Genomic DNA, 19,180 nt, shown 5'->3' with positions numbered 1-19,180 from the left:
TTAAAGGAATTCTGCCACGAGAGAGTAGATAACAAAGATTAAAAGAATCCAACAAATCTCTGCAACAGGAGAGCAGAACACAGAAAAAAAAAAGAATGTATTAAATGAAAAAATCTCCGTCACAGGAGAGCAGAAGGCAAAGATAAAGAGAAACCTTTAAAAGACTATCTTCCACAGGAGAATAAATGCGACTTTTTTTAGACCTTAGTGCCAAATGTATAATGGAGATGTCCATACACTGAGAACTATTTTTCATATGTAAGCATACTGAAATATATTTAAAAGTCACACTGTATGCAACCTGGCCGTAAGACTTATTTGTACACTGTATGCATCTGAAAAGCCATATCCGGGGCTTGTGCTTGGGTAATGTCGGGAGTGGGTAGGCAACCGACACATGAGCTCATGGCCTGCACCAGGAACAGACATGTATAATAAATTGTTTGCGCATATTGGTTTGTGAGTGTGTTTCCTCTGATTGTGGGTGTGCTATATGGTTGATTGACTTCCGTGTTCTTTTTTTATTATGTTTTTATGTGTTCTGAGATTTGTTGCTATTGGCCATCTATTGAAGATTGTTAGTATTCTATTGTGAAATTCCTGTGTAGTAAATAATAATGAATATAGCTATACACCCCAACCCTACTAAGAATTCCCCAGTTCTTACCCCTCTATTTCCATCCCTTTCAGCTACAGGTGTGAAGGTTTAGTGCGGAGCTACCGGAGCATAAAAGATTATGTTTACAAGTTGAGTTATTAGATTTTATTTTCCTATCGTCATTTATTCTTTTGGTTTTTAGAAGGGTAGGACTTGAATTTGAAGATCTTTAAATAAGTCTATGTATATATTGCTATGTGAATATATATTTTTGTGATTAAGAAGTTTAAAGTAAAGACTTTTTGTTTTCTTGATTAAAACTTCGTTTCGTATTCGCGAAGGCTCAATATTAAATAAACATAGTATGAAATTAAAGGAATGAAGGTAGGTAACACCCGAACTTTTAGTGCCATCATGAGGTACTAAAAGGTAAGGTGTTACATTATGGTATCAAAGTTTGTTCCTGTCAGAGCCTTGGGAATGGATTTACTATGCTTCACTGCATACTCTGAGTGTCTGTCATGCAGTAGGACTTGTCCTAATGACAAGAATTTGAGTTTCAGATGCATGACTGCCTATTGATTAATGCTATTAGTTAACCGTTGCATTCCTCATGGTATTAAGTATGGCCAACTTAATACTAATGACTTATGTATATGGGAATACTAATGGGTTATCATAGAGGAAATAGAAGTAATAGGCAATGCAAATTACGGGATTTGAGAACGTTAGAGATTACAAAGTTAGCTTGGTTCCGAAGTATAATCTTTATTCGTGCTACACGAACTCGTGCCATCTCTTCCTTCATTATTTTCATTGGAATTCTTTGCTTTGAATTTTCTCAGAATGTGATTTGATTATTTCCCGACCAAACCTTATTGTCCCTATGTACCTCTATTTTTCTGTAAATCTAATTGCCCACTTGACCTCTTTTGAATATTATCTTTTACATTTCCTATACTTCTCTTCGTGGACCCTATTTTTTTTATTTGAGTTCGAACTTGTTTCAATGTAACAATTTTTTAGGGCAAAAATTTGTATAAGGTGGGTAGAATATAACAGTCTGAGTTTTTAAAAAATTAAATAATAAGTTATTCATGATTTATTATTTTATTTAAAGAAAATTATTTTTCTAAAAAATTAATTAAATTAAATTTTACGATACTTTGAAGTTAAAATCTATTAGAATTTTTAAATAATTTTTATTATAATAAAATATTTTAAAAAATAAAAGAATTATTATTATTATTATTATTATTATTATTATTATTATTATTAGTCCATTATGTATATATAATGGAAAGTTTTTAACAAAGCCATTTGGGAACAAATATATATATATATATATATAACCAAAAGAAAGAAAATGAAACATGGCCTTGAATGCATCTATGTACATCAACGAAGCTATTAAGGGAATAAAAGATAGAAATGGAAATATAGCTTATAAGCATATATATATATAACCATGACACATGTTTTCTTTATTTATTCTCCTTGACACCTATTAATGTTTTACCACCACAAATTTTTATTCATCACCATTAGCCTTAATCATCTTTATTTCCTTCCATTCACCACCGAACTGAGGTTGAAAGAAAAAGAAAGAGAGAAAGAGCGAGAGTGTGCTTGAGAAGAACCATGGAACCTCTGAGCTTTCGATTTCGATTTCTTGAGATCCATAACTCCAATAAAAAATCTAATTCAATAAAAATATTTGTATCCTCTTTTTCTCACATTGGCGTCGCTTTAGTTCGGTAAAAACTGACGGTAAAATTACTCCCCCTCCCTTGAAGTTCGGCCCTTTGGTGTCCTTGGCAGAGGAATCAATTTCTAACGTTTTTTTTTCAGCAGCTCCATCAAAAATCTTCTCCGGAGTTTCCATTGTTTTGATTTTGCACAAAGGTAGGATTTAGTAATTTTATAATAATTAAATGTGAATTTGATAAGTGAATATTGGTTTGATTGATTATTGTTGAGTTTGATTGCGTTTTATGTTGAATTTGGTTGAATTACTATTATTTTTGAGATTATGGTTTGGCCTTGGTGGGTTCAGCCTAGAACCAAACTGTTTTGAGTGAATTTCGGGACAGGTTTATGTGACAATACTGAAAAATATTGATGAAGTTTGATGACCGAGAGATTAAATTAAAGTTATGAAAAGTCAGTAACCATAGAGCTCAAAAACGGACTTAAAAATATGTTGGGGTAAAAATATAAATATTTTAGAATTCTCAATGATACAGAATAATTTATAAAAGATTAATAATAAATCTTAAGTTAATAAATTTTGAGTAATAAAATTATTTAAAGTTCAAGTTAATAAGTTTTGGGTAACAAAAAAAATTATTGTTATTGTTATTAATTTATTAAGATTAATATTAATGTATTTTTGAAATATATTATATATTAAGATATTATTTTATTCAAGATATACTAAAAGGGTAAGTAAAAAAATTGTCCTAAAAGCTTTAGAAAGATAAAACTAAATTAAGAATCTTTGATTCTCTTTCCATAAGTCACTTAGAAAAAGGTGAGGGAATAATGCGAACACAATTTATATTGTGGAACGATAAGAAAGAAAAGAAAGAAAGAACGAAAAGAAAAGGAGATAAGCAGAGATATGGCGGTGAGTCCACCGAGGTTTGCTTTCCAGAGATACTTCGGCCAATCTAGGGGATGATTACACCTATAAGACAGAGGTTGCTTACAGAGGTTATCAATACATATATTGGCTAGAAAGAGCCTCACCTGTAAGACCGAGGTTGCTTACAGATGTTATGTTTGCATACATTAGCTCAAGAAAGTCGCACTTGTAAGACAGAGGTTACTTACAGAGGTTATGGCACTGGAAGCCAAATTTAGACAAACGTTACCGAGTTAAGTCAAAATATAATTCAATAAATAATAGAAAATAAAAGAATTAAAAGAATAAAAAAACTAAAGAACCTTTGCCACATGAGAGCAGAGAACATAAGAGAAAGGAATATATTAATTAAAGGAATTCTGCCACAGTAAAGCAAAGCCAGAAAAAAAAAGAATGTATTAACTGAAAGGATCTCTACCACCGGAGAGCAGAGGACAAAGATAAAGACTGTCTACCACAGGAGAGCAGATGCGACCTTGTTTGGGCCTCAGTGCCAAATGTATAGTGGGGACGTCCACACACCGAGAACTGTTTCCATATGTAAGCATATTGAAATACATTTAAAAGTCACACTATATGCGGCCAGGCCGTAAGACTTATATGCACACTGTATGCATCTGGAAAACCATATCCAGGATTTGTGCCAGGGTAATGTTAGGAGCGAGTAGGCAACCAAAACATGAGGTCATGGCCTGCATTAGAAACAGGCATGCATCATAAATTATTTGTGCATATTTGTTTGTGAGTGTGTTTCCTGTGATTGTGGGTGTGCTATATGATTGTTTGATTTCTGTGTTCCTTATTTGTTAAATCTAAAGTGTATTCTATTGCTCGTTGCTGTTGGCTATGGTAATAAAATGAATATAGCTATACACCCCGACCCTACTAAGAACTCACCAGTTCTTACCCCCCTATTTCCACCCCTTTCAACTATAGGTGCAAAGGTTTAGTTCGAAGCTATAGGAGCATAGAAGATTATGTTTGCAAGTTGAGTTGTTAGATATTATTTTCCCCTCATCATTTATTCTGTTGGTTTTTAGAGGGGTAGAAATTTTATTTGAGGATCTTTGAATAAGTCTATATATATTTCTATGTAAATATATATTTTTGTGATTAAGAAGTTTAAATTAAAGACTTTTCATTTTCTTGATTAAAACACTTTGTTTCGTATTCGCTAAGGATCAATATTAAATAAACATAGTATGAAATTAAAGGAATAAAGGTAGATAACTGGTGCACGAAATTGCGATCATCAACAATGGTGCCAAAGACTTGGTGCTCTCAAACGTGAATCACACTTTGTCACAACTTCGCACAACTAACCAGCAAGTGCACTGGGTCATCCAAGTAATAAACCTTACGTGAGTAAGGGTCGATCCCACGGAGATTGTCATCCTGAAGCAAGCTATGGTCACCTTGTAAATCTCAGTCAAGCGGATTCAAATGGTTATGGTGAATTGATAATAAAAATATAAATAAAATATAAACTAGGTTAGAAATACTTATATAATTCATTGGTGAGAATTTCAGATAAGCGTATAGAGATGCTTTCGTTCCTCCTGAACCTCTGCTTTCCTGCTGTCTTCATCCAATCATTCCTACTCCCTTCCATGGAAAGCTGTATGTTGGGCATCACCATTTTCAATGGCTACATCCCATCCTCTCTGTGAAAATGGTCCAATGCGCTGTCACTGCATGGCTAATCATCTGTCGGTTCTCGATCATACTGGAATAGGATTTACTATCCTTTTGCATCTGTCACTACGCCCAGCACTCGCGAGTTTGAAGCTCGTCACAGCCATCCCTTCCCGGATCCTACTCGGAATACCACAGACAAGGTTTAGACTTTCTGGATCTCAGGAATGGCCGTCCATAGATTCTAACTTATACCACGAAGACTCTAATATCTCAGACTCGGTCCCCTGTATTAGATATCTAAGATATACTCATTCTGTCTTGTCTTCATGTAGAACGGAAGTGGTTGTCAGGCACGTATTCATAGGTGAGAATGGTGATGAGCGTCACATAATCATCATATTCATCATGTTCTTGGGTGTGAATGAATATCTTAGAATAGGAATAAGCTTGAATTGAATAGAAAAATAGTAGTACTTTGCATTAATTCATGAGGAACAACAGAGCTCCACACCTTAATCTATGGTGTGTAGAAACTCTACCGTTGAAAATACATAAGTGATGAAGGTTCAGGCATGGCCGAATGGCCAGCCCCCTAAACGTGATCAAAGGATCAAAAGATAATCCAAAGATTAACAAAAGATCAACCAAAAATAGTAAAAAGTCCTATTTATACTAAACTAGTTACTAGGGTTTACAGAAATGAGTAAATGATACAGAAATCCACTTCTGGGGCCCACTTGGTGTGTGCTTGGGCTGAGCATTGAGCTTTACACGTGTAGAGGCTTCTCTTGGAGTTGAACACCAGTTTGTAATCTATTTCTGGCGTTTAACTCTACTTTGCAACCTGTTTTTGGCGTTTAACTCCAGAATGCAACATGGAACTGGCGTTGAACGCCAGTTTGCATTGTCTAAACTCGGAAAAAGTACAAACTATTATATATTGTTGGAAAGCTCTGGATGTCTACTTTCTAACGCAATTGAGAGCGTACCATTTGGAGTTCTGTAGCTCCAGAAAATTCACTTTGAGTGCAGGAAGGTCAGAATCCAACAGCATCTGCAGTCCTTCTTCAACCTCTGAATCTGATTTTTGCTCAGGTCCCTCAATTTCAGCCAGAAAATACCTGAAATCATAGAAAAACACACAAACTCATAGTAAAGTCCAGAAATGTGATTTTTATTTAAAAAGTAATAAAAATATACTAAAAACTAACTAAATTATACTAAAAACTATGTAAAAACAATGCCAAAAAGCGTATAAATTATCCGCTCATCACAACACCAAACTTAAATTGTTGCTTGTCCCCAAGCAACTGAAAATCAAATAGGATAAAAATAATAGAATATACTATAAATTCCAAACATCAATGAAACTCAGCTCCAATTAGATGAGCGGGACTTGTAGTTTTTTTGCCTCTTGAATAGTTTTGGCATCTCACTTTATCCATTGAAGCTCAGAATGATTGGCATCTATAGGAACTCAGAGTTTAGATAGTGTTATTGATTCTCCTAGTTCAGTATGTTGATTCTTGAACACAGCTACTTTATGAGTCTTGGTCATGGCCCTAAGCACTTTGTTTTCCAGTATTACCACCTGATACATAAATGCCACAGACACATAATTGGGTGAACCTTTTCAGATTGTGACTCAGCTTTGCTAGAGTCCCCAATTAGAGGTCTCCAGGGTTCTTAAGCACACTCTTCTTTTGCTTTGGACCTTGACTTTAACTGCTCAGTCTCAAGTTTTCACTTGACACCTTCATGCCACAAGCACATGGTTAGGGACAGCTTGGTTTAGCCGCTTAGGCCAGGATTTTATTCCTTTAGGCCCTCCTATCCACTGATGCTCAAAGCCTTGGATCCTTTTTATTACCCTTGCCTTTTGGTTTTAAGGGCTATTGGCTTTTTGCTCTTGCCTTTTGGTTTAAAGAGCTTTTGGCTTTTTCTGCTTGCTTTTTCTTTTTCTTTTTTTTTGTTTTTTTGCCATTTTTCTTTTCTCTTTTTTTTTCGTAAGCTCTTCTCTATTCATTGCTTTTTCTTGCTTCAAGAATCAATTTTTATGATTTTTCAGATTATCAATAACATTTCTCCTTTTCATCATTCTTTCAAGAGCCAACATATTTAACATTCATAAACAACAATTTCAAAAGACATATGCACTGTTCAAGCATTCATTCAGAAAACAAAAAGTATTGTCACCACATCAAAATAATTAAACTAGTTTTAAGGATGAATTCGAAACCATGTACTTCTTGTTCTTTTGTAATTAAAACAGTTTTCATTTAAGAGAGGTGATGGATTCATAGGACATTCATAACTTTAAGGCATAGACACTTAAATACTAATGATCATGTAATAAGACACAAACATAAACATAAAGCATAGTAAATGAAAAACAGGAAAATAAGAACAAGGAGATTAAGGAACGGGTCCACCTTCGTGAGGGTGGCGTCTTCCTCTTCTTGAAGAACCAATGGTGCTTTTGAGCTCCTCTATGTCTCTTCCTTGTCTTTGTAGTTCCTCCCTCATGGCTCTTTGATCTTCTCTAATCTCATGAAGGATGATGAAGTGCTCTTGATGCTCCACCCATAGTTGTCCCATGTTGGAACTTAATTCTCCTAGGGAAGTGTTGATTTGCTCCCAATAGTTTTGTGGAGGGAAGTGCATCCCCTGAGGCATTAGTGGTTATGGAAAAACAAAAATGCAATGCTTTTTCCACACCAAACTTAAAATATTTGCTCGTCCTCGAGCAAAAGATGGAGGAAAGGAGGAAAAGAAGAAGAAGTGGAGGAGATGGAGGTGTGTGGTGGGTTCGGCCAAGGGTGGGGGAAGTGTGTATGAAAAGGTGTGAAGAGGAGAGAGGAAGAGGTGTGGTAGGTGGGGATCCTGTGGGGTCCACAGATCCAGTGGGGCCAAGGACTTAACATCCCTGCTCTAATTAGGTGTGTAAAACGCCCTTGCTGTGCAATCCTGGCGTTTAACGCCAGACTGCTGCTTGTTTCTGGTATTAAATGCCCAAATGTTGCTTATTTCTGGCATTTAACACCAGGTAGATACTTGTTTCTGGCGTTAAACGCCAGCTTGATACTTGTTTCTGGTGTTAAACACCAGACAGATGCTTGTTTCTGGCGTTTAAACGCCAGAATGCTCCTCCTCCAGGGTGTGCTATTTTTAATGCTGTTTTTCATTCTGTTTTTTTTTTTTATTTTTCAGTAGTTTTTATGACTCCACATGATCATCAAACTAATAAAACCCAAAATAAAGATAAAAATAAAATAGATATAATTAAATAACATTGGGTTGCCTCTTAACAAGTGCTTCTTTAATGTCAGTAGCTTAACAGTGAGCTCTCATGGAGCATCACAGATAATCAGAGCAAGGTTGGAACCTCCCAACACCAAACTTAGAGTTTGAATGTGGGGGTTCAACACCAAACTTAGAGTTTGGTTGTGACCTCCCAACACCAAACTTAGAGTTTGACTGTGGGGGCTTTGGTTGAATCTGTAGTGAGAGAAACTTTTCATGCTTCCTCTCCATGGTTACAGAAGGAGATCCTTGAGTTTTAAACACAAGGTTGTCCTCATTCAGTTGAAGGACCAACTCTCCTCTGTCCACATCAATCACAGCTCTTGCTGTGGCTAGGAAGGGTCTACCAAGGATGATGGATTCATCCTCATCCTTCCCAGTGTCTAGGATTATGAAATCAGCAGGGATGTATAGGCCTTCAACCTTTACTAACACGTCCTCTACTTGTCCATAAGCCTGTCTTGAGTTGTCTGCCATCTCTAATGAGATTCTGGCAGCTTGCACCTCAAAGATCCCAAGTTTCTCCATTACAGAGAGTGGCATTAAGTTTATTCCTGACCCCAGGTCATACAGAGCCTTCTCAAAGGTCATGGTGCCTATGGTACATGATCCTGTTTCTTTTGAGGTAATTTCTGCCTATCCAATGCATTCAGTTCATTGGTGAGCAAGGGAGGTTCATCTTCCCAAGTCTCATTACCAAATAATTTGGCATTCAGCTTCATGATTGTACCAAGGTAGTTAGCAACTTGCTCTTCAGTGATGTCTTCATTCTCTTCAGAAGAAGAATACTCATCAGAGCTCATGAAGGGCAGAAGAAGGTTCAATGGAATCTCTATGGTCTCTAGATGAGCCTTAGATTCCTTTGGTTCCTCAAAGGGAAACTCCTTATTAGTCATTGAATGTCCCAGGAGGTCTTCCTCACTAGGATTCACGTCCTCCTCCTTCCTTGTAAGTTCGGCCATGATGGTCAAATCAATGGCCTTGCACTCTCTCTTTGGATTTTCTTTTGTATTGCTTGGGAGAGTACTAGGAGGAGTTTCAGTGACCCTTTTACTCAGCTGGTCCACTTGTGCCTCCGAATTTCTAATGGAGGACCTTGTTTCATTCATGAAACTCACAGTGGCCTTAGATAGATCAGAGACTATATTTGCTAAGCTAGATGGGTTCTGCTCAGAATTCTCTGTCTGTTGCTGAGTGGATGATGGAAAAGGTTTGCTATTGCTAAACCTGTTTCTTCCACCATTATTAAAGCCTTGTTGAGGCTTTTGTTGATCCTTCCATGAGAAATTTGGATGATTTCTCCATGAGGGATTATAGGTGTTTCCATAGGGTTCACCCATATAATTCACCTCTGCTATTGTAGGGTTCTCAGGATCATAAGCTTCTTCTTCAGAAGATGCCTCTTTAGTACTGTTGGATGATTCCTTCAATCCATTCAGACTCTGAGAGATCATATTGACTTGCTGAGTCAATATTTTATTCTGAGCCAATATGGCATTCAGAGAATCAATTTCAAGAACTTCCTTCCTCATAGGCGTCCCATTACTCACAGGATTCCTTTCAGAAGTGTACATGAACTGGTTATTTGCAACCATGTCAATGAGTTCTTGAGCTTCTACAGGCGTTTTCTTTAGGTGAATGGATCCACCTGCAGAATGGTCCAGTGACATCTTTGATAACTCAGACAGACCATCATAGAATATATCTAGGATGGTCCATTCTGAAAGCATGTCAGAAGGACACTTTTTGTTCAGTTGCTTGTATCTCTCCCAAGCTTCATAGAGGGATTCACCTTCTTTTTGTCTAAAGGTTTAAACATCCACTCTAAGCTTGCTAAGCTTTTAAAGAGGAAAGAACTTGGCTAAGAAAGCCGTGACCAGCTTATCCCAAGAGTTCAGGCTATCTTTAGGTTGAGAATCCAACCATATTCTAGCTTTGTCTCTTACAACAAACGGGAAAAGCATAAGCCTGTAGACCTCGGAGTCAACCCCATTGGTCTTAACAGTATCACAGATCTGCAAGAATTCAGTTAAGAACTGAAAAGGGTCTTCTGATGGAAGTCCATGAAACTTGCAGTTTTGTTGCATCAGAGAAACTAATTGAGGTTTCAGCTCAAAATTGTTTACTCCAATGGCAGGGATTGAGATGCTTCTTCCATGTAAATTGGAATTTGGTGCAGTAAAGTCACCAAGCATCTTCCTTGCATTGTTATTATTTTCGGCCATGTCTCCTTCTTTTTCGAAAATTTCTGTCAGATTTTCTCTAGAGAGTTGTGCTTTAGCTTCCCTTAGCTTCCTCTTCGGAGTCCTTTCAGGTTCAGGATCAGCTTCAACAAGAATGTTCTTATCCTTGTTCCTGCTCATATGAAAAAAAGAAAACAGAAAATAATAGGGATCCTCTTTGCCACAGTAGAGAGGTTCCTTTAAGTGAGTAGAAGAGAAGAATAAAAGAAGGGGAAGAGAAAAACTCGAACACAAAGAGGAAGATGGTGTTCGAATTTTGGGTGGAAGAGAAGTGTTATTAGATGAATAATTAAATAGAAGGAGATGAGAGATGAGAGAATTCGAAAATTAAGAAAGGAAAATTTAATCAAATTAAATTAAATCTAAAACAATTAGTTAATTTAAAAAGGAATTTTGAAAAAGAGGAAGGTGATTTTCGAAAATTAGAGATAGAATTAGTTAGGTAGTTTTGAAAAAGATATGATTGAAACAAAAAGATAAGATTGATTGAAAAGATTTGAAGCTTAATTTTTGAAAAGATAAGAAGTTAGAAAAGATTTTGAAATTGATTTTGAAAAAGATGTGATTGAAATTTATTTTGAAAAAGATTTGAAAAAGAATTTTAAAAAGATTTGATTTTGAAAATTAAAGTTGATTACTTGACTAACAAGAAACAAAAAGATATGATTTAGAAATTTAAAGATTGAACCTTTCTTACTAGGCAAGTAACAAACTTAAAAATTTTTGAATCAATCACATTAATTGTTAGCATTAATTTTGAAAATATGAAATAAAAATAGGAAAAAGATTTTGAAAATCAATTTGAAATTTTTGAAAATCATAAAAGAAAAATGAAAAAGATTTGATTTTTGAAAATGATTTGAAAAAGATAGAATTTTTAAATTGAAAATTTGAATTGACTCATAAGAAACAATTAAATTTTTAAAAACTTTTGACTAGATCAAATCAAATTTTCAAAAATTTATGAGAAAATAAGGGAAATATATTTTTTTTATTTTTGAATTTTTAATGAAGAAAGAGAAAAATAACAAAAAGACTCAAAACATGAAAGTTATAAATCAAAACACACAATGCATGCAAGAAAACTTTGAATGTCAAGATGAACACCAAGAACACTTTGAATGTCATGATGAACACCAAGAACTTATTTTTTTGAAATTTTTAAGAAAAAAAAACATGCAAGACACCAAACTTAGAAATTTTTAATTTTTAGACACTATGAATGCAAGAATGCACATGAAAAACAAGAAAAGACACAAAACAAGAAAATATGAAGATCAAACAAGAAGACTTACCAAGAACAACTTGAAGATCATGAAGAATGCAATGCATGAATTTTCGAAAAATGTAAGAAAGAGATAAACATGCAATTGACACCAAACTTATGACTTGACACTAGATTCAAGCAAGAAACATCAAATTATTTTTGGTTTTATAATTTTATTAATTTTTTTTTTTTGGATTTTTTTCGAAAATTCTTTTGAAAGAGAAAACAAGGGCCCACTTGGTGTGTGCTTGGGCTGAGCATTGAGCTTTACACGTGTAGAGGCTTCTCTTGGAGTTGAACACCAGTTTGTAACCTGTTTCTGGTGTTTAACTCTACTTTGCAACCTGTTTCTGGTGTTTAACTCCAGAATGCAACATGGAACTGGCGTTGAACGCCTGTTTGCGTCATCTAAACTCAGGCAAAGTATGGACTATTATATATTGCTGGAAAGCCCTGGATATATACTTTCCAACGCAATTTAGAGCGCGCCATTTGGAGTTTTGTTGCTCCAGAAAATCCACTTTGAGTGCAGGGAGGTCAGAATCCAACAGCATCTGCAGTCCTTCTTCAACCTCTGAATCTGATTTTTGCTCAGGTTCCTCAATTTCAGCCAGAAAATACCTGAAATCACAGAAAAACACACAAACTCATAATTAAAATCTTAATTTAAGGTATCCTCACGGTCTCCAACCATCGTCTCAAAATTAAATATGTTAAATCATAAACCAACTTCAAAACTATTTCAACCTTTAAAACTTTTTCAACAAGGTTCAAAGCTATACCAGTTAAAAATTGAAAATCCTAATTGAAAACCACAAAAGAATTTATCCTCAAATTCATTATTTTAATTACTCTAAAATCTTTAAAAGTACTCAAGACATATCTCTTTTGATAAAATTAATCAAACCAAACTCATCTTCCTTTTTGATTCATTAAAATCCTTAAATCATAACTCTTTTCTTCAGGTAAAACAAAATCAAATAAAACAATTCTTCAATCAAATTAATCAAAATAAAATTTTCAAAATTCTCATAAAACTTTCGGCAGCACCTCCCCTAAAACTCAGACTTTGCCAACCTTCTCGAGTACCAACAAAATGATTTCTTAAACTCTTCTCAAATCATATCCAAAATCAGAGCAATTTCAATATCTTAAATCATTTCTAGTTCTCAAATCATTTCCGATAAATCAAACAAAAACCAAATCAACCAAGTCAACTAACAAACCAGAATACCGAACCTTTTCAAATAGTCAATAAATTAACCAGGCAAATAATTTCAATCATTAAGAGTAACTCAATTCAATCTATAAGACTCACGTAATCATAAAAATATATTTTTCATGGTAATATCGACTTGTAACAATTCTTAATAATAAAGTGGTTTTAAGAAAAAGCCCATAACTTGAATAGTCGAAACCTGAAGGCTATAAAACACGTTAAAAATCCCTTTTTATCGGCCACAACAACAGCAGCCACAACCATAGCTCTATACCGCTTTTGCAATAACAACTGCAACTCCAAACACGACATCCAATAACCAAAATTCAATCATATTGCAATAACGCCGCAAAAACCTCAATAACATATAACATAAATAGATTTGTAAGGGTTCCAGAATGAAAATGCTTACCGTAACTAATGAGAAACGACTAAACCGAGCAACAGCAGCTTCGGTGGAGATTCTGGGGAGCAGAACAACGGACAGGGGCACAACAATGGCAAGATTTCCTTTGACAGTGGTTCACCGATGACAGCGGAGCTGCTTTCCAGCAGCCAAAGCTGTGGTGGTGCTTGCAGCAGTGGTGAGTGATGAGCGGATAATTTATACGCTTTTTGGCATTATTTTTAGTATGTTTTTAGTAGAATCTAGATACTTTTAGGGATGTTTTAATTAGTTTTTATGTTAAATTCACATTTCTGGACTTTACTATGAGTTTGTGTGTTTTTCTGTGATTTCAGGTATTTACTGGCTGAAATTGAGGGACTTGAGCAAAAATCAGATTCAGAGGTTGAAGAAGGACTGCTGATGCTGTTGGATTCTGACCTCCCTGCACTTAAAATGGATTTTCTGGAGATACAGAACTCAAAATGGCGCGCTTCCAATTGCGTTGGAAAGTAGACATCCAGAGCTTTCCAGCAATATATAATAGTCTATACTTTGCCCGAGTTTAGATGACACAAACTGGCGTTCAACGCCAGCTCTCTGCCCAATTCTGGCGTCCAGCGCCAGAAACAAGTTGTAAAGTGGAGTTCAACGCCCAAACTGGCACAAAAGCTGGCGTTCAACTCCAAGAAAGACCTCTCCACGTGTAGACTTCAAGCTCAACCCAAGCACACACCAAGTGGGCCCCGAAAGTGGATTTATGCATCATTTACTTACTTCTGTAAACCTGAGTAGCTAGTTTATTATAAATAGGACTTTTTACTATTGTATTTTGACATCTTTTGATCATCTTTGGACGCCTGGTTCTTAGATCAGAGGGGCTGGCCATTCGGCCATGCCTGGACCTTTCACTTATGTATTTTCAAACGGTAGAGTTTCTACACTCCATAGATTAAGGTGTGGAGCTCTGCTGTTCCTCAAAGATTAATGCAAAGTACTACTATTTTTCTATTCAATTCATCTTATTTCGCTTCTAAGACATTCATTCGCACTTCAACTTTGAATGTGATGAACGTGACAATCATCATCATTCCTTATGAACGCGTGCTTGACAACTACTTCCGTTCTACCTTAGATTGAATGAGTATCTCTTAGATCTCTTAATCAAAATCTTCGTGGTGTAGGCTAGATTGATGGCGGCATTCAAGAGAATCCGGAAAGTCTAAACCTTGTCTATGGTATTCCGAGTAGGATTCAATGATTGAATGACTATGACGAGCTTCAAACTCGCGAGTGCTGGGCGTAGTGATAGACGCAAAAGGAGGGTGAATCCTATTCCAGCATGATCGGGAACCTCAGATGATTAGCCGTGCCGTGACAGGGCATCTTGGACCATTTTCACAAGAGGAAGGGATGTAGCCACTGACAACGGTGATGTCCTTGCATAAAGCCAGCCATGGAAAGGAGTAGGATTGATTGGATGAAGGCAGCAGGAAAGCAGAGATTCAGAGGAACGAAAGCATCTCTACATGCTTATCTAAAATTCTCACCAATGAATTACATAAGTGTTTCTATCCCTATTCTATGTTTACTTATTAATTAATTTCGAAAACTCCATAATTAATTATTATCCGCCTGACTGAGATTTACAAGGTGACCATAGCTTGCTTCATACCAACAATCTCCGTGGGATCGACCCTTACTCACGTAAGGTTTATTACTTGGACGACCCAGTGCACTTGCTGGTTAGTTGTATCGAAGTTGTGACAAATTATGAATTGAGATTAGAGCACCAAGTTTTTGGAGCCATTACCAGAGATCACAATTTTGTGCACCAAGTTTTTGGCGCCGTTGCCTGGGATTGTTCGAGTTTGGACAACTAACGGTTCATCTTGTTGCTCAGATTAGGTAATTTTCCTTTTGTTTTCTTTTCAAAAATTTTTCAAAAATCTTTCAAAAATTTTCTCATCTGTTTTCAAAAAATAAAAAAAATGTTTTCAAAAATATATTTTTCTTCAGAATTTTTAAGAATGAATTCTAGTGTTTCATGAAGCATGTTGAAGCCTGGCTGGCTGTAAAGCCATGCCTAAATTCTTTTGGACTCAAGAGAAGAGCTTCTTTATCTTTCTTAGCAAATTGGCTGCTGAATGTAAAGTTCTGCTAAAGCTTGATTGGCTATTAAGCCATGTCTAACCCTCAGATTGGAGCTTTAGACTAACATGGCAAGATTCCTGGAATTCATATTAAAAATTTTGGAATCCTTATTTTTCTTTTTTTCAAAATGATTTTCGAAAAAAATTAAAAGAAAAAAAAATACAAAAAAAAATTAGAAAATCATAAAAATCAAAAATATTTTTTGTGTTTCTTGTTTGAGTCATATGTCATGTTATAAGTTTGGTGTCAATTGCATATTCATCTTGCATTTTTCGAAAAATTCATGCATTCATAGTGTTCTTCATGATCTTCAAGTTGTTCTTGGTAAGTCTTCTTGTTTGATCTTTGCATTTGCATGTTTTGTGTCTTTTCTTGTTTTTCATATGCATTCCTGAATTCTTTATGTCTAAGCATTAAAGAATTCTAAGTTTGGTGTCTTGCATGTTTTCTTTGCATTAAAAATTTTTCAAAAATGTGTTCTTGATGTTCATCATGATCTTCATAGTGTTCTTGGTGTTCATCTTGACATTCATAACATTCTTGCATGCATTCATTGTTTTGATCCATAACTTTCATGCATTGCATCATTTTTCTTGTTTTTCTCTCTCATCATAAAAATTCAAAAATAAAAAAAAAATATCTTTCCCTTTTTCCCTCTTAAAATTTCAAAAATTAGATTTGACTTTTTCAAAAATTTTTAAAATCTAGTTGTTTTTATGAGTCAAATCAAATTTTCAATTTAAAAAAATCTTATCTTTTTCAAAATCTTTTTCAAAAATCAAATCTTTTTTCAATTTTTTTAGTTATTTTCGAAAATTTCAAAAATATTTTTCAAAAATCTTTTTCTTAATTTTACATCATATTTTCGAAAATAACATCATCAATTAATGTTTTGATTCAAAAATTTCAAGTTTGTTACTTACTTGTTAAGAAAGATTCAAACTTTAAGTTCTAGAATCATATCTTGTGATTTCTTGTGAATCAAGTCATTAATTGTGATTTTAAAAATCAAATCTTTTTCAAAACTAATTTCAATCATCTCTTTTCAAAAATATCTTCTTATCTTATCTTTTTCAAAAATTTGATTTCAAAATACCTTTTCTAACTTCCTAACTTCTTATCTTTTAAAAATTTGTTTCAACTAACTAACTAACTTTTTGTTTGTTTCTTATCTTTTTCAAAACTACCTAACTAACTCTCTCTCTCTCTCTAATTTTCAAAAATATCTTCCCCCTTTTTCAAAAATTTCTTTTTAATTAACTAATTATTTTAACTTTTGATTTTAAAATTTTCGAAAAATTACTAACATTTTTCAAAAACTATTTTCGAAAATAACTAACTCTTTTTCAAAAATTATTTTTGAAAATTCTCCTTCTCTCTCATCTCCTTCTATTTATTTATTCATCTACTAACACTTCATCTCACCCAAATTCGAACCCCCTCTTCCATCTGTGTTCGAATTTCTTCTTCTTCTTTTCTTCTACTTACACTGGGACCTCTATACTGTGGTAAAAAGGACCCCTATTATTATTATTTTTCTGTTCTCTCTTTTTCATATGAGCAGGAGCAAGGACAAGAACATTCTTATTGAAGCAGATCCAGAACCTGAAAGGACTCTGAAGAGGAAACTAAGAGAAGCTAAATTACAACAATCCAGAGAGAACCTTTTAGAAATTTTCGAACAGAAAGAGGAGATGGCAGCCGAAAATAATAATAATGCAAGGAGAATGCTTGGTGACTTTACTGCACCTAATTCCAATTTACATGGAAGAAGCATCTCCATCCCTACCATTGGAGCAAACAATTTTAAGCTGAAACCTCAGCTAGTTTCTCTGATGCGGCAGAACTACAAATTTCATGGACTTCCATCTGAAGATCCTTTTCAGTTCTTAACTGAATTCTTGTAGATCTGTGATACTGTTAAGACTAATGGAGTAAATCCTGAAGTCTACAGGCTCATGCTTTTCCCTTTTGCTGTAAGAGACAGAGCTAGAATTGGTTGGACTCTCAACCTAAAGACAGCCTGAACTCTTGGGATAAGCTGGTCACGGCTTTCTTAGCCAAGTTCTTTCCTCCTCAAAAGCTGAGCAAGCTTAGAGTGGATGTTCAAAACTTCAAACAAAAAGATGGTGAATCCCTCTATGAAGCTTGGGAAAGATACAAACAGTTGACCAAAAAGTGTCCTTCTGACATGCTTTCAGAATGGACCATCCTGGATATATTCTATGATGGTTTATCTGAGCTATCAAAGATGTCATTGGATACTTCTGCAGGTGGATCCATTCACCTAAAGAAAATGCCTGCAGAAGCTCAAGAACTCATTGACATGGTTGCCAATAACCAGTTCATGTACACTTCTGAGAGGAATCCTGTGAGTAATGGGACGCCTATAAAGAAGGGAGTTCTTGAAATTGATACTCTGAATGCCATATTGGCTCAGAACAAAATATTGACTTAGCAAGTCAATATGATTTCTCAGAGTCTGAATGGAATGCAAGCTGCATCCAACAGTACTCAAGAGGCATCTTCTGAGGAAGAAGCTTATGATCCTGAGAATCCTGCAATAGCAGAGTTAAAATACATGGGTGAACCATATGGAAACACCTACAATCCATCATGGAGAAATCACCCAAATCTCTCATGGAAGGATTAAAGGCCTCAACAAGGCTTTAATAATGGTGGAAGAAACAGGTTTAGCAATAGCAAGCCTTTTCCATCATCCACTCAGCAATAGACAGAGAACTCTGAACAAAGTACCTCTAATTTAGCAAACTTAGTCTCTGATCTATCCAAGGCCACTGCAAGTTTCTTGAATGAAACAAGGTCTTCCATTAGAAATTTGGAAGCACAAGTGGACCAGCTGAGTAAAAGGATCACTGAAATCCCTCCTAGTACTCTCCCAAGCAATACAGAAGAGAATCCAAAAGGAAAGTGCAAGGCCATTGACATAAGCACCATGGCCGAACTCGTAAGGGAAGGAGAGGACGTGAATCCCAAGGAGGAAGACCTCTTGGGACGTCCAGTGATCAATAAGGAGTTTCTCTCTGAGGAACCAAAAGAATCTGAGGCTCAATTAGAGACCATAGAGATTCCATTAAACCTCCTTATGCCATTCATGAGCTCTGATGAGTATTCCTCTTCTGAAGAGAATGAGGATGTTACTGAAGAGCAAGCTGCCAAGTTTCTTGGTGCAATCATGAAGCTGAATGCCAAATTATTTGGTATTGAGACTTGGGAAGATGAACCTCCCTTGTTCACAAATGAACTAAGTGATCTGGATCAACTGACATTGCCTCAGAAGAAACAGGATCCTGGAAAGTTCATAATACCTTGTACCATAGGCACCATGATCTTCAAGGCTCTGTGTGACCTTGGTTCAGGAATAAACCTCATGCCCCTCTTTGTAATAGAGAAACTGGGAATCTATGGGGTGCAAGCTGCTAAAATCTCATTAGAGATGGCAGACAATTCAAGAAAACAGGCTTATGGACAAGTAGAGGACGTGTTAGTAAAGGTTGAAGGCCTTTACATCCCTGCTGATTTCATAGTCTTGGATACTGGAAAGGAAGAGGATGAATCCATCATCCTAGGAAGACCTTTCCTAGCCACAGCTAGAGCTGTGATTGATGTGGACAGAGGAGAATTGATCCTTCAATTAAATAAGGACAACCTTGTGTTTACAACTCAAGGATCTTTCTCTGCATCCATGGAGAGGAAGCAGAAAAA

The 19,180-nt window shown here is 35.5% G+C and overlaps 2 non-coding genes across 2 annotated transcripts; one reads left to right on the top strand and one right to left on the bottom strand.

Annotated features, from left to right (window-relative positions):
• The first annotated feature begins 9,910 nt into the window (after positions 1-9,910).
• On the top strand, positions 9,911-10,018 carry LOC148568697 (small nucleolar RNA R71). Its single transcript, XR_015883116.1, has one exon. It is a non-coding gene; the product is annotated as a small nucleolar RNA R71 (small nucleolar RNA).
• Positions 10,019-17,543: 7,525 nt separating this feature from the next.
• Positions 17,544-17,651, bottom strand: LOC148568696 (small nucleolar RNA R71). Its single transcript, XR_015883085.1, has one exon. It is a non-coding gene; the product is annotated as a small nucleolar RNA R71 (small nucleolar RNA).
• Between the last annotated feature and the right edge of the window lie 1,529 nt (positions 17,652-19,180).

The sequence above is a fragment of the Arachis ipaensis genome, chromosome B4 (genome assembly GCF_059453495.1).
Source record: "Arachis ipaensis isolate K30076 ecotype BB chromosome B4, ASM5945349v1, whole genome shotgun sequence".
NCBI classification, from domain to species: domain Eukaryota; kingdom Viridiplantae; phylum Streptophyta; class Magnoliopsida; order Fabales; family Fabaceae; genus Arachis; species Arachis ipaensis.
The sequence above is the reverse complement of the archived record's forward strand: the minus strand, read 5'-3'. Positions and strand labels throughout refer to the sequence as shown.